We start from the raw sequence: 22045 nt of genomic DNA on the forward strand, positions 1-22045 counted from the left end.
AATATGGAGACTGGGTTTAATCTTTTTTTTTTTTTTTTCTGAGATAGGATCTCCCTCTATTGCTTAGGCTGGAGCACAGTGGCATGATCATAGCTCACCACAGTCCCAAATTCTCTAATTCCTGGGCTGAAAGGATCCTCCCCACCTCAGCCTCTCAAGTAGCTAGGACTACAGGTGCACACCACTATGTCCAAGCTTTTTTTTTTTTTTCTTTTAAAGATGAGGTATCATTATTGTTGCCCAGAGACTGATCTCAAACCCCCCGGGCTCAAGCGATCCTCCTGCCTTGGCCTCCTAAAATGTTGAGATTATAGATGTGAGCCACTGCACCTAGCCTACTCTTTAAAAATACTTCTGTGCTGAAGATTGGCATAAGGACTCAGACTCATTACGTCTGCAAGGAAACTCTCTAAAGAGAGAGATGGGCACTTTGCCATATATGAATGGAGAACATTATTTTCATTTACCCTTACAACTGCTAACTTGAGATGCAGTGGGGCCAGAATTAATTACATAGAACTACATGAATTTATGAGAGATGGTTGTAGATATTATTTGGAATATTGTTGATGTCATTTTAATGTTCTATTTTCTGAATGTATAAAGAAACTCTTTCTCTTTTTTCCTCTGTCTCTCTCTCTCTCTCTTTTTCTTTTTGATATGGAGTCTTGCTCCGTTGCCCAGGCCGGAGTGCAGTGGCATTCCACAATGGCTGCACCATTTTACATTCCCATTAACAATGTGTGAGGGTTCCAGTTTCTCCATATCCTCACCAACACTTGTTATTACCTGACTATTAAATTCTAGTCATCCAAGTACCTGTGGAGTGGTATCTTACTAATTGCATTTCCCTAATAATTAATGACATTGAGCATCTTTTCATGTGCTTGTTGGTCATTTGTGTATCTTCTTTGAAGGAATTCCTAATCAAGTCTTTTGCCAAATTTTTAACTGGTTTGGTTTGTTTTTGTTGTTGAGTTGTAAAGGTTTTTAAAATATATTGTGGACACTAGGCCCTTACCAGATACATGATTTATAAATATTTTCTGTCATTCTTAGGCTGCCTTTTTCACTCTTCTGATGTATCCTCTGATCCACAACAGTTTCTAATTTCAAGAAGTCCAATGTGTCTGTTTTTATTTTGTTGCATGTGCTTTCAGTGTCATATCTATGGAGCCATTGTCACACTGAAGATCATGGAGACTTATTCCTATTTTTTCTTCTAGGAATTTTGTAGTTTTCATTCCTCCATTTAAGTCTAATCTATTTTGATTTAGATTTTTCTATATTATATAAGGTAGGGATCCACTTTCATTGTTTCACATGTGAATTTTCAGTTATCCCAGCATCATTTGTTGAAGAGATTGTTCTTTCTACCATTGAATTGTCTTGCTGGCCCTTGTCAAAAATTAATTGGCCATAGATATATGGCTTTATTTCTGTACTCTCAGTCCTAATCTGTTGATCTATGTGTTTATCTTTATGCCAGTACTGCACTGTTTTTATTATTGTAGTTTTGTAGTATCTTTAGAAATCAGAAAGTACGAGTTCTCCAACTTTGTTTTTCTTTTATTTTGTTTGTTTGTTTTTTGAGACAAAGTCTCACACTGTTGCCCAGGCTAGAGTGCAGTGGCTCGGTCTTTGCTCACTGCAACCTTCACCTCCCAGGTTCAAGTGATTCTCCAGCCTCAGCCTCCCAAGTAGCTGGGACTACAGGTACATGCCACCACACCTGGCCAATTTTTGTATTTTTAATAAAGACAGGGTTTTACCATATTGGCCAAGCTGGTCTTGAACTCCTAACTTCAAGTGATCCACCTACCTTGGCCTCCCAAAGTACAGGGATTATGGTGTAAGCCACCACACCCAGCCTGTTTTTCTTTTGATTGCAATTACATATGAATTTTAGAATCAGCCTTTTCATTTCTGCAAAACAAAAAGATACTGATATATTAATAAAGATTGTATTAAATCTTTAGATAAATTTGGGGCAGAAATGCCATTTTAGCAATACTAAGTCTTCTAATCTATGAACATGGGATATTGTGATGGTTAATTTTATGTGTCAACTTGGCTAGACCACAGTACTCAAATACTTGGTTAAATAGTATTCTAGATATTTCTATAGAGATGTTTTTTGGGTGGGATTAGCATTTATATCTGTAGACTTTGAGTGAAACACATTGCTCTCCTTAATGTAAATGGGCTTCATTCAATCAGTTGAAGAGAAAAACTGATTTTCCTAAGGAAAAAACAATTCTGCAAGCAGAATGCCTTCAGACTCCAGCTGTATTATCAATTCTTCCCTGGGTCTCCAGCCTGTTCCCCTATCATGCAGATTTTAAACTTGTTTCCACAATTGCAGAAATCTATTCCTGAAAATAAATCCCCCCTCCAATATACATACACAAACACAGACGCGCACACACACACATCCTATTGACTCTGTTTCTGGGGAGAAACTTCACTAATACAGATGCCTTTTCTTTTATTCACATCTTCTTTAATTTCCTCTCTTTTGGAGCGGGGGCGGGGGGAGGGAGTTTTGCTCTTGTTGCCCAGGCTGGAATGCAATGGCGCGATCTTGACTCACCACAACCTTTGCCTCCTGGGTCAAATGATTCTCCTGCCTTAGCCTCCCGAATAGCTCAAATTACAGGCATGCACCACCACGCTGGGCTAATTTTGTATTTTTAGTAAAGACGGGGTTTCTCCATGTTGGTCAGGCTGGTCTCAAACTCCCAACCTCAGATGATCCACCCCCATCTCGGCCTCCCAAAGTGCTGAGATTACAGGCATGAGCCACTATGCCCAGCTAATTTCCTTTTTCTTTTTTTTGTTTTTAAAAAAAGTTTATTCCTGATTCTCTTTAGGAATGTTCTTACCTCGGGAGAGTGAAAGAGCTCTAGTTAGGTCTTCCAGAGGTACTAACCCTTTATCCCGACCTCAACCCTGGAAACATAAAGAAAAGTGAAAGAAAATGCACAGGAAATAGAAATAATCTTGAAATTTATTTTAAAGAATAATTTTTTAAATTAAGCATTATGCAAATACGTGCCACACTTGCTTTGTCCATGCATATGTGCTATACAGAATTTTGAAAATACTGTGTTGTCCTCTTGTTTTAAAAGTCGCATACAAGGTTTTGTTTTGTTTTGTTCTTGCTGCCTAGCCCCTTCTCCATCCCAAGATTTTCTTTACAAGGAACTAAGCATAATTCACCTTGGGTATGAGGGCAAGAGCCAGTCTGTGTGGTGGGGATGTGTTTATGTGCAAGAGAGGAAGGGGAAGAGGTCTTTTACCAAAGTAGAACACAATGTCTGGTTTGGACATGAAAAGCAGTGGCAAAAAGCTGTTTGAAAGTTTAACTGTACTACACTCAGGAAAAAAAGAAAGAAAGAAAAAAGAAGTCAGCTTTGAGAATGAATTCATGTTACAAGTTAAAGTTGGAAGTTTTTAGTGTGTTTTCTTTTTTTTTTTTTTGACAGGGTCTCACTCTGACACCCAGGCTGGAGCGCAATGGCGCGATCTTGGCTCACCGCAACCTCCGCCTCCTGGGTTCAAGCAATTCTCCTGCCTCAGCCTCCTGAGTACCTGGGATTACAGGCATGCACCACCACGCCCAGCTAATTTTCTGTATTTTTACTAGAGACAGGGTTTCACCATGTTAGCCAAAATGGTCTTGATGTCCTGACCTTGTGACCTGCTCGCCTCGGCCTCCCAAAGTGCTAGGATTACACACGTGAGCACCATGCCCAGCCAAGAGACGGGTTTTGGCCATGTTGTCCATGGCTGGTCTCAAACTCCTAACCTCTAGTGATCCACCCGCCTCGACCTTCTAAAGTGCTGGGAATACAGACCTGAGTCGCAGTGCCCCACCGCCTGTCACAGTTTTGTTGGCGGCCTAGAATACTGTTGTACAATGTTTTATCTACCTGTTCATTAAAGGAAAATTTACTTAAACTTTCCATCAACAAGACTTCTGGTACTACAGACCAGCAGTGTCAGAATAGGTTTAGTGCCTCCATGTTTGTATTTGTTTTGTTTGTTTTAGTTGCGTGAGCACTCTAACATCTTCTTTAATTTCTTTCAGCCATGTTTTGTATTTTCCAGAGTACAATTCTTGCATCTCCTTGGTTAAACTTATTCTGAAGCATTTTATCTTTTCGATCATATGTTTATTTTTATTTCTGCATGAAAGCCATGGATTTAGCTTTTACTAAAAGTTATCTTTTATTTTATTGATTGATTGACTGAGATGGAGTCTCGCTTTGTAGCCCAACCTGGAGTGCATGGCTCGATCTTGGCTCACTGCAACCCCTGCCTCCCAAGTTCAAGCAATTCTCCTGCCTCAGCCTCCTAAGTAACTGGGATTACAGGTGAGCACCACCATGCCCGGCTAATTTTTGTATTTTTTGTAGAGATGGGGTTTCACCATGTTGGTCAGGCTGGTTTGGAACTCATGACCTCGTTATCTGCCCGCCTCAACCTCCCAAAGTGTTGGGATTACAGACGTGAGCCATCGCATCCGGCCTGAAAGTCATTTCTTAGCAAATGAATAATTTCCTTTGATCAACAGAGTGTTATGGATCACCTACTTGAAGACTCTTTGGAATAGCACATGGCTTCATACAGAAAGAGTTTTATTTATATTATTAAAGTAAAGGTGTAATCTCTCTCTCTCCAATCCTGCTCGTATACTTCCTGTCTTCATTGGTGGGATGCATTTGAAGTTTCTAGATTCGACCTCACAAGATGGCTCACACCTGCAATCCCAGCCCTTTGGGAGGCCCAGGTGAATGGATCACCTGAAGTCAGGAGTTCGAGACCAGCCTGGCCTACATGGCCAAATCTCATCTCTAAAAAAATACAAAAATTCACTGGACATGAAGGCGGGTGCCTGTAATCCCACCTACTTGGTGGGACTGATGCAGGAGAATCACTTGAGTCAGGGAGGTGGAGGTTGCAGTGAGCCAACATGGAGCCAGTGTACTCTAGACGGGGCTGCAAGATCGAAACTCCGTCTCAAAAAAAAAAAGCTTCATTTCTGTACAGTACATAATGCTGTTTGAAAGCATTATAAGTGTCGCTAAATTAGACATCTCCAAGGCATATCAAGTGAAAAAAGCAGAATGTAAAATAGTGTGTATGTTACATTTTACTTAACTACAAAGGAAAAGTAAGATGTATTATGTATATTTGCACCGATTACACAAAGAACATCAAGGAGAATGCATAGGAAACTAAGAATTGTCATATATGGGAAGTAGTGCTGAGAACTGAGCAGATGTGGGATATGAGGAAGAAGAAAATCTTCACGTTTAGTTACTGTTTATGTGAATGTATTCACATATATATGTATAGATTGTATGTGTGTGTGTGTGTGTGTATATATATATATCTCCTTAATTTTTAATGGGTCAAAAGAAACTCTCTTTCTTTTTTTACATTCTTCCTGTGTTGATATGAAAAATTCTTGTCCCTCTTTTTTTTTTTTTAAGTGGAGTCTCACTCTGTCATCCAGGCTGGAGTGCAGCGCCTCGATATTGGCTCACTGCAACCTCCGCCTCCCGGGTTCCAGTGATTTTTCTGCCTCAGCCTCCTGAGTAGATGGGACTACAGGTGCGCCACAGGCTAATTTTTTTATTTTTTAGTAGAGACGGGGTTTCACCATATTGGCCAGGCTGGTCTTGAACTCCTGACCTCAGGTGATCCAGCTGCCTCAACCTCGCAAAGCACTGGGATTACAGGTGTAAGCCACTGCGCCCAGCTTGTCCCTCATTTTAAAATCATATTTCCTCTTGCACTACACTGAAGAGAGGAAGATAACCCAGGATAGACAGTAGGAAATGTAAGTAGGTTTACAATTTCTTGTTTTGCTAGTTTTTCTATTGCTGCTTTAACTAACTACCACAAATTTAGTAGCTTAAAACAACATCCATTTATTATCACCCAGTTCTGTGCGTTAGAAGTCTGGCAGGGTATCATCAAACTAATACCAAGGTGTCAGCAGGCCTGGCCACGTCCGGTATAAAGGCTCTAAAGGAGACGTCGTTTCCAAATTCACTCAGGTTGTCCTGCAGCTGTGGGACTAAGATACGGGTTTACAGGTTGTTCACAGTTTCTAGCAGATGCCTGAGTTATCTGGCTACTGGCTCCCTTAATCTTCAAAGTCAGGAACGGCCTGTGGAATCCTTCTTATACTTAAATCTGTATGTATAATCTAATATACAATAGACTAAGTAGTAGCTAGTCTTTATTAATTCATTCTTAAAAAATCTTTTTTTTTAGGTATTATCAGAAAAAAAACAAAACAAAAAACAAACAAACAGAAAACACTCTTTTTTCAGTCGCTGACTGTGACCCACTTAGTGTTCTTGGCCAGAAGGACGCAACACCAAGCAAAATAGAGGGAGGTCCTTCCCTTTATGATTCACCCACTTTGTGGCTGGCTCTGTTTTTGAGCCATTTTTTACCTCATTTTTTATTGCTAATGTCATTTTCATAGCAATCCATGTTTCTAAATAAGAGAAGGGTAAAAATATGTTCGGAGGTAGAGGAGTGAAGGAACAAATGTAAATAAGACAACAGGCCAGGCACACGGGAGCCCAGTGATCCGACTCCAAGAAAAGCACAGGACAGGAAGAGCGAGGTGCTAAGACTTAGAGTGACCCTGGAGTCTCTGGCCCTCCTATCCCCCACCACGCACTCCATTTTCGTCAATCAAATTTCTTATTAATTTATTTATGTATTTTTTTGAGACAGCGTTTTACTCTTATTGCCCAGGCTGGAATGCAATGGCGCGATCTCGGCTCAACACAACCTCCACCTCCGGGTTCAAGCGATTCTCCTGCCTCAGCCTTCCGAATAGCTGGGATTACAGCCATGTGCCACCACTCCCGGCTAATTTTGTATTTTCAGTAGAGACCAGTTTCTCCATGTTTGTCAGGCTGATCTTGAACTCCTGACCTCAGGTCATCCGCCCACCTCAGCCTCCCAAAGTGCTGGGATTACAGGCGTGAGCCACCGCGCCCAGCCTCGTCAATCAAATTTCAAACCTATCGCTTTTATAATATATGTTCAAAAAGTATTTAATGAATTGTAAATAGCTTGGTAAGGGCCACACAGAACGGATGTCAAATATAAGCCAAAGGCAAACCACGGATCCGTTTTAACGTTGAGCAGTTGTGGTTGCAAGTCTGGAGCTTGGCAGAAAGCAACTGCCACGAGTATGGCTTTTCCCCACAAAGAACGAACCCTCGCCCTCAACGCTAGAAACACAACAGTTTAACCAACTAAGCGGCCAACTAGGGGAAGAATCAATACCATCTCTCTCAAAAGCTTAAAATCTGCCAAAATAGTATTATCTCAAAAAGTTTTCTTTTTTTCCTAAGTAATACAAGAAATTGTCGAATTCTTATTTTCCCCTTTCCTAAGAGCTTCCACCCACCTCATTGAATTTCTTTAAAAACTCTTCCTGGCGGGGCACAGTGGCTCACACCTGTCATCCTAGCATTTCGTGAGGCGGAGGTGGGCGGATCCCCTGAACCCGAAGTAAGGAGTTCAAGACCAGCCTGGCCTACATGCTGAAACCCCGTCTCTACTAAAAATACAAAAATTAGCCAGGCCTGGTGGCACACACCTGTAATCCCAGCTGCTAGGGAGGCTGAGGCAGGAGAATTGCTTGAACCTGGGAGGCAGAGGTTACAGTGAGCCGAGATAGCACTGCCGCCTCCAGCATGGGCGACAGAGTAAGACTGTGTCTCACACACACAAAAAAAATAAATAAATAAGGCCAGGCGCAGTGACTCACGCCTGTAATCCCAGCACTTTGAAAGGCCGAGGCGGGCAGATCACGTGGTCAGGAGATGGAGACCATCCCGGCTAACACGGTGAAACCTCGTCATCCTAACCATCCTCTTACTTCAAAAGAATTTAAAAACCTGCAAATCAAGGCCAGGCGCGGTGGCTAACGCCTATAATCCCTTTGGGAGGCCGAGGCGGGCGGATCACCTGAGGTCAGGAGTTCAAGACCAGCCTGACCAACATGGAGAAACCCAGTCTCTACTGAAAACACAAAGTTAGCCGGGAGTGGTGGTCATTGCCTGTAATTCCAGCTACTTGGGAGGCTGAGGCAGGAGAATTGCTTGAACCCGGGAGGCGGAGGTTGCAGTGAGCCAAGATCGCGCCATTGCACTCTAGCCTGGGCTACAAGAGAGAAATTCCATATCAAAAAAAAAAAAAATTTGGAAATCGAATGCTTGTCTAGCTAGTGCAGACACATTTACAAATGGATATGCAGGGCTTGGGAGCTGGATGTAAGACCGTAGGATATAAGCGAGGTGTGGTCAATTAAAAAAAAAAAGTAAAGAAAAAAAATTGCCTGCCTAGCTCGTGCACCTACATTTATAAAGGGATAGGCAAGGCTCCTGAGTTGGATGCATAACCTAAGTTTACAAGTGAGGTGTGATCGGTTTAAAATAAAAATAAAAAAGGGAACCTGACAAAGTGGCCCGTACGGGGATCGAACCCGCGACCTTGGCGTTATTAGCACCACGCTCTAACCGACTGAGCTAACCGGCCATCTCAGTGGGAGGGCGCCTTCTTATGTCTATTTAAATCGTACCTGCTGAGTTTCCAATGACGTTTGCTGTTACAATAGAAGTGTCATTTTCCGTTTTATTAAAAAACATACATATATATATATATATATTTTTTTTTTTTTTTAAGAAAAGGAGAACTCCCCACTGCAGGCACAAGTAAGCCATGCTTTTTCAGGGAAAATAGCCTCAAACCACTGATTCTTACTGGAGAAAACTCAGATTCAACGTCCCCAAGCAGGGCTTCCTTCCCCCACCAGGTGAAGGAACCAGAGCAAACCAAAAAGCAGCTCCGAGCTTGCGATCGCGGCTAGTGCCTCACGGAACCGACGCAGGGTCGGAGGACTAGGAGGATGCGGATTCCTCTCTGCTCCTTGCGACCACTCCAAGCAGGTGGGCTCTTGGGCCTCGGGACCTGGGGACGTGCGCCCTCTCGCCTCCTGGCCTCGCGGTGGCTCCGTGGCCACCAGGTTCCCGAAATTCACAGTTGTGCGTCCTTAGTTTGCAGGCCCCGCAGTCCCGGCCGGGCAGCGGGCACTTGGCGATGCTCGAGTGCCGGGCTGGGATCTGGGGAGATGAGAGGACCAGCAGGACCGCTCCTTGAAAGAGCCTCTCACTCCTTCAAGACTCTCAAATCTAAGACAAGGGAAGTCACCGTTAACTACTCCAATGACAAACGCCGGTATCTGGGAGGAACTGAGCCCAGACAGGTCAGGCACTTCAGAGGGAGGAGGCGGTAAATATCTGCCCTTACGATGGACTCCACTCCCCGAGGCCTGATCCACCCGCTGGCAGTGGGGAACCCAGGGAGGGGCCAGTAGAGCCCCTGAGGTACCCTCTGCCTGCTGTCTGGTGGACCCTAGCACGCTCACATTTGTTTTCTACTTTTCCACGCCTCCGATTCATCTGAAGTTAATCAATCAGTCCTGTTTCTCTCTCTCTCTCTCTCTCTCTGTGTGTGTGTGTGTGACATACACGTATATATCGCATATTTGAAAGCCAATTTTTCTTTTTTTGAGAAAGGAGAGCTATAATCTTTCCGTAAGCCAGTTCAACTGTTTACTTATTTTCATGATGTAATTTGTAAATTTTGTTTTTAATTTGAAAATAGGCACAAGATCGGCCAGACGCGGTGGCTCACGCTTGTAATCCCAACACTTGGGGAGGCCGAGGAGGGCGGATCACGAGGTCAGGCGATCGAGACCATCCCAGGCGATACGGTGAAACCTGTCTCTAGTAAAATACGAAAAAATTAGCCGGGCGTGGTAGCGCGCACCTGTAATCCCAGCTACTCAGGAGGCTGAGGCAGGCAAATCGCTTGAACCCGGGAGGCGGCGGTTGCAGTGAGCTGAGATCGCGGCACTGCACTCCAGCCTGGGCGACAGAGGGATACCAAAAAAAAAGATAGGCACAAAATCATGTTTCTTATCTTTAGCACACTTTATTAACTTTGTATCTGCATCTACCATGTGAAATAGTAGTTGTCTTTATTTGCTTTGTTGACTAAAAATTTGGTGGAAGGTGAATGGTAAAATCAGTTATTATTTTCTTAGTACAGTACTTATCGGTGGTACCTTCTCTTCTCTTTGTGTTTTACTGCCCCTCTTCCAGCTTTCCAAATCCTGAGAGATGGAGCTCTGCTTACCCACCAGGGTGTCAGCTGTTGGGGTTGCTAGACATTCTCTTGAAGATCTCTCTCCGCTTAGAAAGTTCTGGAGGGGTTTCTCCCAGCTCTCCAGTCCTGGCGCTTGGCAGCAGAAATACAAAGTGCCTAGATTGATTTCTCTTAGTTTTGTGGCGGTGCTCCCCAACTTCAGAAGACTTTCCACTTGGAGATTCCTCCGTGGTTATTTCTCTCCACTTTCCAGACTTCCCCTTCACCTTCTTTTGGGATACTCCTCTAGCAGAGACAACTGGCAATGGTTTTTTGGCTATGTGGAATTCTGTGCTTGGGTCAAGTAGGCCCACAGACAAATCTAAAAAAAAAAAAAGAGTTTTGATGGCTTTTCTCTTCCTCTAGTATTCAAGGGTTTCTCTTCCTCTGCTTGTCTGCCCTTCTGCCAGGAACAAGGGCAGCTAGAAACTTTTCTCTTATGAAGACCTCTTTCTGGGTGTAATTTGATTAGATTCCCTTGTATCAATCCCCTGGTGGGTTCAGAAAGTCTACTATTTTGTATGTGCTCTTGCTTTAGCTATTAAATTGAGAGGAACAAACTCTTGCAATTTTCTGCAGCGCAGCCTTCTGGGTTCAAGTGATTCTCCTGCCTCAGCCTCCCGAGTAGCTGGAATTATAGGTGTCTGCCACTATGCCTGGCTAATTTTTGTATTTTTAGTAGAGACAGGGTTTCACCATGTTAGTCAAGCTGCTCCAACTCCTGATCTCAGGTGATCCGCCCACCTCGACCTCCCAAAGTGCTGGGATTACAGGTGTGAGCCACTGCACCCAGCCACATTATTGTTCTTATATTGAAGTTCTGCAAAGTCACAAATAATGTCAACATGATGACACAAAAACCATCAAGAAGCAAAATGGCTAACTACCTACAGGTGCGTTCCCAAGCTTTACTTAGACATCTAGATGGACCTGCTGGGCACATGCAGAGTGACAGGATGTCACATAGAGGTTTGGATACATTTCAGAAAGTCACCTCTAATGGTGTCCCTTGATTAAACACATGTTTATTGAGAATCTGCCACGATCCTGTGTAGTCTTTACTGTGGTCATAACGGCCCCCAAACCATACATGGTCTCTCCACTCTTCCAGATCTCAAAATCCAGAGAACCCGTGACTTCTTAGTAATTACTTAAGTATCCAGATGGTCTTGTTCACCTAGGCAGTGTCTTTATTTTACCTTAAGAAAGATCTTGGCTGGGCACCGTGGCTCACGCCTGTAATCCCAGCACTTTGGGAGGCCTAGGTGGGCAGATCACTTGAGGTCAGGAGTTCCAGCCTGACCAACATGGTAAAACCTCTTCTCTTCTAAAAATACAAAAATTAGCCAGGTGTGGTGGTGCATGCCTGTAGTTCCAGCTACTAGGGAGGCTGAGGTGGGAGAAGCGCTTGAACCCAAGAAGCAGGTGGAGGTTGCAGAGAGCAGAGACCGTGCCACTGCACTCCAGCCTAGGCAACAGAGCGAGACTCCATCTCAAAAAAAAAAAGTATCTTCTTTAGTTCTTTGGGTCTGGAATAGATGTATTTTTTTCTGTACAAATAATCAGGACAGATTAGCAACATTTTCCAGTGAAAGCACTATACCATGGAGAACTTCCATATTTGAGCTTCATGGCACATCTTCTTAAACAGAATATCCTGTGTTGGAATTCTCTGCTTTCTGTAATTGTGAAGCATATTCTCAGCAATGTCGAAGACAGCCTGATAAAGTACACATTGTTTAGAAGTTAAGTACGCCGGGCATGGTGGTTCACACCTGTAATCCCAGCACATAGGGAGGCAGAGGCAGGCAGATCATTTGAGGCCAAGAGTTCAAGACCAGCCTGGCCAACATGGTGAAACCCATATCTACTAAAAATTTAAAAAAAAAAAAAAATTAGCCGAGCATGGTGGCACACACCTGTAATCCTGTTACAGGACAGGGGTTCAGATCCAAACCCTAAGAGAGAGTTCTTGGATCTTGCAAGAAAGAATTCAGGGTGAGTCCACAGTGCAAAGTGAAATTAAGTTTATTAAGAAAGTAAAGGAATAAAAGAACTGCTACCCCATAGACAGAACAGCCCCAAGGGCTGCTGGTTGCCCAATTTTATGGGTTTTTTTTTTATGATATGCTAAACAAAGGGAGGATTATTCATGACTCCCCTTTTTAGACCATATAAGACAACTTTCTGATGTTGCCATGGCATTTGCAAAACCGTCATGGTGCTGGTGGGAGTGCAGCAGTGAGGACGACTGGAGGTCATTTGTGGCCATTGTGGTTTTGGTGGGGTTTGGCCGGCTCCTTTACTGCAACCTGTTTTATCAGCAAGGTCTTTATGAACTGTATCTTGTGCTGACCTCCTGTCTCATCCTGTGACTTAGAATGCCTTAACCTTCTGGGAATGCAGCTCAGTAGGTTTCAACCCAATTTTACACAGCTCCTGTTTAAGATGGAGTTGTTCTGGTTCACATGCCTCTGAGAGTCCCAGCTATTTGGGAGGCTGAGGCAGGAGAATCACTTGAACCCAGGAGACGGAGGTTGCACTGAGCCTAGATGGTGCCACTGTACTCCAGCCTGGGTGACAGAGCAAGACTCCATCTCAAAAAAAACAACAAAAAAGTTAAGTGATTGAGAAAATTGTGAGCCCTAATGCCAAATAGGAAATTAGTGTTCTTAGGGCAGGAGGTGACAGTAGGGTATTCTGTAGAGAAGTGCTGATGTGGAAGGACTGGTCCATGTAAAAGACTACATGAAAAATTACTGCCAGTGTGGCATCAAATGAGTACCTTAAATTCTGTCTTAAAAATTAAAAAGTGCAGGCCAGGCTCGGTGGCTCACACCTGTAATCCCAGCACTTTGGGAGGCCGAGGCAGGTGGATCACAAGGTCAGGAGTTCGAGACCAGTGTGACCAAAATAGTGAAACCCCATCTCTACTAAAAACACAAAAATTAGCTGGGTGTGGTGGTGCACGCCTGTAATGCTAGCTACTCAGGAGGCTGAGGCAGGAGAACTGCTTGAACCCAGGAGGTGGAGGTTGCAATGAGCTGAGATCGCGCCACTGCACTCCAGCCTGGGCAACAGATCGACACTCAGTCTCAAAAAAAAGAGAAAGGAATTAAAAAGTGCTGATTTCTTTCTCATTGAGTAACCACAAATTGTGGAGCGCAGTGGAGTCTGAATGCAGGCATCAAAACAAGCTGAATGGGATGTAGAATTTGTTCTTTATCTCACTATATGTCATATAAAACAAGTGATCAGAGTTCATCGTTCTCCATCCATTATCATTCTAATTTTGTATTATCTACTTGACTCTTTTTAAAATCACCATTAGAATATTCACCACAACTACATTATGGTTGGCATTTAACCAATTTTTGAGAACAGAACAATGAACAGCCAATTTCTTCTTTCAATCTCAAGTAAGAAAGTAGAACACACTGGGCACAGAGCGAGACTCTGTCTCAAAAAGTAAATAAATAAAAATAAAAATGTTTTAGGCCAGGCATAGTGGCTCACGCCTGTAATCCCAGCAGTTTGGGAGGACGAGGCAGGTGGATCACTTATCAGGAGTTCAAGACTAGCCTGGCCAACATAGTGATACCTCGTGTCTACTAAAAATACTAAAACTAGCTGGGTGTGGTGGCACAAGCCTATAGTCCCAGCTACTTGGGAGGCTGAGGCAGGAGAATAGCTTGAACCCGGGGGGCAGAGGTTACAGTGAGCCGAGACTGCACCATTGTACTCCAGCCTGGTGACAAAGCGAGACTGTCTCAAAGAAAAAAAGAAGCATAACAATGGGATTCTCCTGTCTTTTAATCCCAGTTAGGTTCACAACTTCTTATTGGTCCAAATCTTGAGAATATTCTCTCCAGATCCTCATCTGTGATCAGAGGATTCAATTTATACAAAAATGGCACATTTTCTGAAGGTTTGGTACCTGCATCAGGTACATCTTTCACAATGTCTAATAGAATAGCTTGAGATTTGGCCACTTTTCTGCCTTTTTCTTTTTTTTTTTCGGAGATGGAGTCTCGCTCTGTCACCATGCTGGAGTGCAGTGGCACAATCTGGACTCCCTGCAACTTTCACTTCTTGGGTTCAAGCAATTCTCCTGCCTCAACCTTCAGAGTATCTGGGACTACAGGGACGTGCCACCACGCCCAGCTAATTTTTGTATTTTTAGTAGAGACAGGGTTTCAACATGTTGGCCAGGCTGGTCTCAATTTCTTAAGCTCACGATTTGCCTACCTCAGCCTCCCAAAGTGCTGGGATTACAGGTGTGAGCCGCCTCGCCCAGCCCTCTGCCTTTATTTCTTCTCCTCTTCAGCTGATCTTCCTTTGAAATCATCAGTTTTCTCATCTGCTCCTATTCAACCACTATCAAGTTATTCCCTCATAAGTTTTCGTGATCAACCAGGAATTAATAAATCAGAAGGGTAACCGAATGGGTCACCTAAAATCACTGTAAGAGTTATTCTAATGTCTTGATGTGATATGAAGTTCTCATTAAAATTTTAAGTTACATTCCTGCCTTGTGTCACCCCTCCCAACACTGTCATTATCAAGGTAATCTAGACTTCCTCCTGTGGAAATAAGAAAGTGAGATAGATGCTGAATGCTGCCATTGTTCAGCTTGGACACGGTGCCTTTCTTCTTGTGCTTAACCCTTGGCACTTTTTCTGCATAAAAAAGCTTGCTTGATCACCATACACTTGACCAAAAATAGACTCTCCTTGAGACCAATCCCTGAAGGATCACCAGTTTGTGTGATAAAACCCCTCTGTACATTGTAAGGCAAGAGTTGTAATATTTTGTTTTGCACGAGTTTAGGAAATTCAAGCATACTGTAAGAAACTGAAGGCCAGACACGGTGGCTCACGCCTGTAATCCCAACACTTTGGAAGGCCTATGAGCGCGGATCACGAGGTCAAGAGATCGAGACTATCAGGGCCAACATGGTGAAACCTCGTCTCCACAAAAAATACAAAAAAATTAGCTAGGAGTGGTGGCGCACACCTGTGGTCCCAGCTACTCAGGAGGCTGAGGCAGGAGAATTGCTTGAACTTGGGAGGCAGAGGTTGCAGTGAGCTGAGATCAAGCCACTGCACTACAGCCTGGGTGACACTGCGAGACTCCTCTCAAAAATAAAATAAAATTAAAGATGCGCAGCCATTTCTAGATGTGTGCAAGTCAATGACCTCGTCTTATCACCACCATGCCACCTGTTTTTCCTCTGCAACAAGCTCTGGGATGACAGGCTGTCCCCATTTCTGAAGTGACATGGTGAAAGCAGATAACACCCTACGGGTACAGCGGTTGGACTATAGAAGAACCCCCAAATTAGGAATCTGAGAAGTATATACGGGGTGCTCTTCCTCATCCTAACCTCTCCCACCTCAGAGGGAGAGGAACTTAATCTCCCTAACGTAAACAAGTTTTTTTGTTTTTGTTTTGAGACAGAGTCTCACTCTGCTGCCCAGACTGGAGTGCAGTGGCATGATCTCGGCTCACTGCAACCTCTGCCTTCCAGGTTCAAGTGATTCTCCTGCCTCAGCCTCCCTAGTAGCTGGGATTACAGGTGCCCAACACCATGCCTGGCTATTTTTTGTGTATTTAGTAGAGGGGTTTCACTATGTCAGCAAAGCTGGTCTCAAACTCCTGACCTCAGGTGATTCACCTGCCTCAGCTTCCCAAAGTGCTGGGATTACAGGCCTGAGCCACTGCGCCCGGCCTTAAACAAATTTTATGAGAGAGAGGAAAAGTCTCAGGATTCATACTCTTGGGATATAAGTAAATGTCTCCAGAGTGAAAAATAAAACAAGCATGTCTTATGTTTATAAGCTCTAAAATGTCTCCATGCTTCCAGGAGAGAGCAATGTTATTATCCTTCAAATAAGATAACACCCTTGGAATGTGAGAAGAAAATTGGCCTGGGGAAGCCAAGACATTCACTAGTGTGTCAATTTCCCTTGCCCAGAAAGCCAAACCATGCAGAAATATGAAAATATTCACTTTCTGACAACACCTTTTGAAAAGAAAGATGGAAGTTAGTCTGATACTGTCTCATTCTCTTTTCACTAATTCTTTTTAGATATAAAGACTGTTTTTGTTTTTTTTTTGAGTTAGGGTCTTATTCTGTCACCTAGGCAGGAGTGCAATGGCGTGATCTCGGCTCACTGCAACCTCCGCCTACTGAGTTTAAGCAATTCTCCTGCCTCAACCTCCCATATAGCTGGGACTACAGGCGTGCGCCACCATGCCCAGCTAATTTTTGTATTTTTTTTAGTAGAGACGGGGTTTCACCATGTTGACCGATGGTCTCAATCTCTTGACCTCGTGATCCATCCACCTTGGCCTCCCAAAGTGAGAGATGGGGTTTTTGCCGTGTTGCCCAGACTGGTGTCAACTCCTGAGTCCAAAGATCTGCGGGCCTCAACTTGCAAAGCGCTGGGATTATAGGTGTGAGCTACCTCGCCTGGCCTTTAAGACATATTTTCAAATGAATTTTACATTTGCCCAGTTTTCCAATCTTTTGGCGACACATTTCTCAAACAAAAGATTAAATCTTAAGCAGTTTTTTCTTTCTTATTTTATTGGTCCTTAGGGCTGATTACTCCTTTTGTGAGTCATTTCTGAAGACAGTTATTTGTCAGAAGACTGGGGGGGATTTTCTCTTACTCATTTATACAGTCCAGAAATTAATGAGATCAAAACTGGTGGAAACACACAGAAGCTTACGGCTTTTTATTTTAAGGTCAAAGTACTTAAAACTTTTTTTTTTTTTTTTTTAGGCGGATTTTCGCTCTGTCGCCCAGGCTGGAGTGCAGTGGTACAATCTCGGCTCACTGCAACCTCCGCCTCCCGGGTTCAAGCAATTCTCCTGCCTCAGCCTCCCAAATAGCTGGGACTACAGGCGCATGCCACCATGCCAGGCTAATTTTTTTTTTTTTTCTCGGAGACAGAGTTTCGCTCTTGTTACCCAGGCTGGAGTGCAATGGCGCCATCTCGGGTCACCGCAACCTCCGCCTCCCGGGTTCAGGCAATTCTCCTGCCTCAGCCTCCTGAGTAGCTGGGATTACAGGCACGTGCCACCATGCCCAGCTAATTTTTTGTATTTTTAGTAGAGACGGGGTTTCACCATGTTGACCAGGATGATCTCGATCTCTTGACCTCGTGATCTGCCTGCCTCGGCCTCCCAAAGTGCTGGGATTACAGGCGCGAGCCACTGTGCACGGCCTAAAACATTTTTATTTGTCTTTTTATGTATTTTTGAGACAGAGTCTCGCTCTGTCACCCAGGCTAGAGTGTACTGGTGTGATTTCTGCTAACTGCAACTTCTGCCCCCCAGGTTCCAGCTATTCTCCTCCCTCAGCCTCCTGAGTAGCTGGGATTACAGGCATGCGCCACCATGCCCGGCTAATTTTTTGTATTTTTAGTAGAGACGGGGATCTTCACCATGTTGGCGAGGCTGGTCTCAAACTCTTGACCTTAGATGATCCACTCACCTCGGCCTCTCAAAGTGCTGGGATTACGGGCATGAGTCAAGGCACCACTTAGATTGGAATGCTGCAGTTGAAATTGCATTGGGTGATATTTGTTATCTCTTGAAGAACTCCTTTAAAAAAACAATAAAGGATTAGTCAGGGTTCTCCAGAGAAACAGAACCAATACAGAAAGAGATTTATTTTAAGACATAGGTTCACACAATTGTGGAGGTTGACAAAGATTATTTGTTTGGTCAAACTTTAGTCAGGCTCCTGAACTGTCTCCTGGGCTTAATCTGTGCTCTTCCTAGTAAAATCAGTTTTAGCAAGAACCCTAATAAGTCAGTTTAGCAAGAATCCCCTACCCTTGATATCTGCTCCCCCTCGATATCTGATCAGGTTCCTCACCCTCCACCATCCCCCTGGTCTGATGGTCCTGGCCTGTCTTCAGCAAGAATCCTGTTACGTCTGTTTAGCCAGAATCCCGTTACCCTGATGCTTCCTCTTAGTAATTTTCCATCCACTGACCACCTACTACCCCGATCCTTGGCTATAAAGTCCCACTTGTCCATGCAGTATTCAGTGTTGAGCCCAGCCTCTTCCCTACTGCAAGAGTCCTTTGTGGACCCTATTACATACTATGATGGTCCTGAATAAAGTCTCCCTTACCGTGATTTGATAAGTGTCGTTAAGCGAAGAGCCTCAGATCGCTGCCACCTGCGTCCTGGGTTAAGAGGACGCATCAGGGAGAAGGGGATTCCAGCTAAACAGACCTAAAATGATTCTTGTTACCTACCCGAGGTCCTTGTCAGTTCTTAAGGACGAGGACTTTGCATTATAATCCACTCTCCCCGCCACTGCAACATTCCCCTCTCACCGTGCAGGAGGTGAGTAGATTTGGGTTGAAAATACCTGGCAAGATACAGATTGCCTATGGCGGCTAATGTCACTGCGGAACGCCCGGGTAGTTACCACTTAGCTTAACCGTGGAGCTGTTGTTGCATTTGGAAGAAATCCAGATTCCAAAAGTACTAACCGTCCCCCTTTAGACCCAGACGAAGCCAGCAGAAGTGATAGGGAGAGGGGGGAAAGCGGTTTCCGCAGTGTCGAAACCACGTGGCTGCGAAGGCTTCTCACGGAGACCTCCAGTTTTCAAAGTGCGGCAATTGATCAGTTTGGTGTTTCTTAAACATATACATATTTAGAGAGTAGAAAATCTTTGAGGTCAGGTGAGTAAAGGATGTTTCACACCCGGTTTCGAATCGGGGACCTTTCGCATGTGAGGCGAACGTGATAACCACTACACTACGGAAATAACGTCTGAGCAAGTTTTCCCCATGCTTATCTAAGAGGGCTTTCCCTGTAGGGCCTGTCCCGTCCTCTACATGCCTGTCTAGAAAATGATCGTTGTGGTGCAGTTCTCTCGTTTTTCTGTCCTCAAAACAAAAGCAATTCATAACCAGGCTTCCCCAGGGCCCTATTTCCCTTACAAATTTCAAACATGGAAAGCTAGAACAGAATCCTAGAGAATTTGATTTCAAGACCTCCCTATGCTGTCTATGCACGTTTCTTTATCCGCACAACCCGCCCTGACACTCATATCTTGGTGACTTGTGGGAAAACCATGAAGGAGATCTGAACCCAGGAGATAATTGGAGGCCATGAGCACTTTTGCCACAGCTGCTCTCATGATTTTGTTTGCAGTCAATTGACTAGAAGTAGTCATGGCTGCTGGGAAATCCAGGGAAGCAGATGAAACTCTGCTGCAGAACGCAAACGCAAAAGACTCAATTCTTTGCCCCTCAAGGAACTCAGAGTCTAGCAATGTCTTTCTTATAAGATCATAATGATATCTTTTTTTCTGTTGTCCAACGGTATGGCCGTTGCAGACAAGAATCTAAACAAGATTATAGTTCATCTAATTTTTGAATCTCATACTCTTTCTATCACAATTGTACTGGACACATTATATTCGGGCAAATTAGTTTAAGTCGTCTTGGACTTCTTGCCTCTAGAACTGTGAGGAAAACATTTTTTGTTTAATCCACCCAGTCTGTGGTATCTTATGGCAGCTCAAGTTTGCAAATACATATATGTTTATTGTAATGAACAAAAGCGATAATCAGAATAGTCTGACTCAGAGATCTTCGACACTGATGAGTATATAATGTCCCTAGAATTAAAATAAATGTCCAACCTATTAATATCTTACTTGATCTATATAAGCAGAAAAGTCTAGTAAATGAAGGTCTGACCTGAATCAGCAAAACAGAGAATCATGGCTTCCCAACCAATTCCCCAATATGAACCAGCTTTCAGTAAAGAGAAGACCAGCTTCCCTTGAGAAAGAATATCATAGCTTAGTGCAAATTTATACTGTTACTCTTCCTCCCTTCTCTTAAAGGGGCTTGTGTCCATTAACCAGAGTGACTGTGCATTGGGAAAGGGGAAATAGGCAGATTTTTCAGCAATTACTAGACAAAGATCCTGAACTAACATTAATTCCTGTTGATACTAAGCATTACTGTTGTCCACCTGGCAAATTAGGGACTCAGAGAGGTCAATCAATGAAATTTTGCCTCTGGTCCATTTTGCTGTAGACCCAGTGGACCCTTAACCTACTCTATAGGTATTTTCCCAATTCCAGGCAGAATGTTTATATTGTTTCTATGAGTGATAGAGGGCAGGCTATTAGGGTATAAAAGGCCAAGTAAAGGCCACTGGAAATTCCTCTACCTAGGAAAATTGTAAACCAAAAGCAATATTGTACTACTGGAGGGACTGCAGAAAGGATGGCACCATCAAGGACTTGACAAATGCAGGAGTGATGATTCTTATCTCTATTCAACTCATTATTCAACTGTAGAAGACAAATGGATTATGGAGAATGACAGTGAATTATTGAAAATTTGGTCAGGTAAATATTCCAATTACATCTGCTATTCCGGATGTTGTTTCATTAGTGGAAATATTAACACACCCCCAGTACCTACTATGCAGTTATTGATATAGTTCTTTTTTCTCCATACTTAATCATTAAGACCATCAGAAGCAGTGGTCTTTTAGCTGGCAAGGCAAGCAGTACACCTTATCTGCCCTGCTGTCGCAGGAGTTTTCCTTAGTTTAGCTAAAGATGGGGTTCTTTGTCCCACTGCCATGAAAATTCAGGCTTGCAGACAATTTAAATGGTGAGTAAGACAGGGTTTTATATAGCCGAAAAGGGAAAAAGGGGGAAACAGCGAGTCTCGCAAGGCTAGAGTCGCCCCACTATAGCGCTTCGCCTTCCCACCCAGCAGCTGGAATCCCAGGTTCCACATAGGAAGAGAAGGGGCTAGTCTCCTCCCAGCTGCAAACATAGTAAACTTCCCGAGGCTCCACCTCAGTGGGCAGGCTGGTTGGAGTTTCTCCAGAGACCCCCTCCCACCTGGCTGTCTCACTACCTTGGGAGTATATTGAGTCTCACCCCATATCACCAACTAGTCCACAGGGACGTTTATCACCTCACCATTCCGCAGGACATCATACTGGTCTCTTACATTGATTATATTTTTAGTGATAAGAAGGTGGCAACTACTCTATAACATTGGTAAGACATTTGTAGGCCAGATGATGGGAAATAAACCTCACAAAAAAGAAGTCTTCCTACCTCAGTGAAATTTCTAGGGGTCCAGTTGTCTGAAGCATTAGGGGTTGCTGCATCCTTTTATTATTAAGAAAGTGGCACAACACTGAGTAGAACTCTTTGGATTTGGGAGGCAATGTTTGGGCACGCTACAGCAAACCATTTATCAAGTAACCTGAAAATCTCCCAGTTTTGAGTGGGGCCTAGAACAAGAAATCGTTCTGCAACAGAACCACGTTGCAGTGACTCTGCCACTGGGACTGTAAGAACCAGAAGAGTTGATCTGGCTTGAAGTGTCAGAGAAGAGGAATGTTATTTGGAGGCTTTGGCAAGTTTCTACAGGTGAATCACAACACAGAACTTTGGAATTTTGGAGCAAAGTTATGCCATCTTCTGTGGGTAACTACTCCTTTTTTGACAAGTGGCTTATAGTTTGCTACTAGGTTCTCAGCAATGTCTGAATGCTTGACCACATGCGACCACATTACCATGTGGCCTCAGATGCACATCTTGAACTGGATAGTGTGTGTTACCAAGCCATAAATTTAGACATGCACAGCAGCACTCCATTATCAAATGGAAATGGGCTGTATTAGATCAAGCTTGAGCAGGTCCTAAAGGCACAAATAGATTGCATGAGGAAGTGGCACAGATGTTCATGGCCTCTACATTGCCTTCTCTTTAT

At 43.7% G+C, this 22045-nt stretch overlaps 1 non-coding gene and 1 pseudogene across 1 annotated transcript; both read right to left on the minus strand.

Annotated features, from left to right (window-relative positions):
- Positions 1-8509: 8509 nt before the first annotated feature.
- On the minus strand, positions 8510-8583 carry TRNAI-AAU (transfer RNA isoleucine (anticodon AAU)). The gene has a single exon. It is a non-coding gene; the product is annotated as a tRNA-Ile (tRNA).
- Positions 8584-14024: 5441 nt separating this feature from the next.
- Positions 14025-18310, minus strand: LOC105726367 (peptidyl-prolyl cis-trans isomerase-like 4; annotated as a pseudogene).
- Between the last annotated feature and the right edge of the window lie 3735 nt (positions 18311-22045).

This window comes from Aotus nancymaae, unplaced genomic scaffold (genome assembly GCF_030222135.1).
Source record: "Aotus nancymaae isolate 86718 unplaced genomic scaffold, 86718_ANA_hifiasm-v0.15.2.pri h1tg000051l, whole genome shotgun sequence".
NCBI lineage: Eukaryota > Metazoa > Chordata > Mammalia > Primates > Aotidae > Aotus > Aotus nancymaae.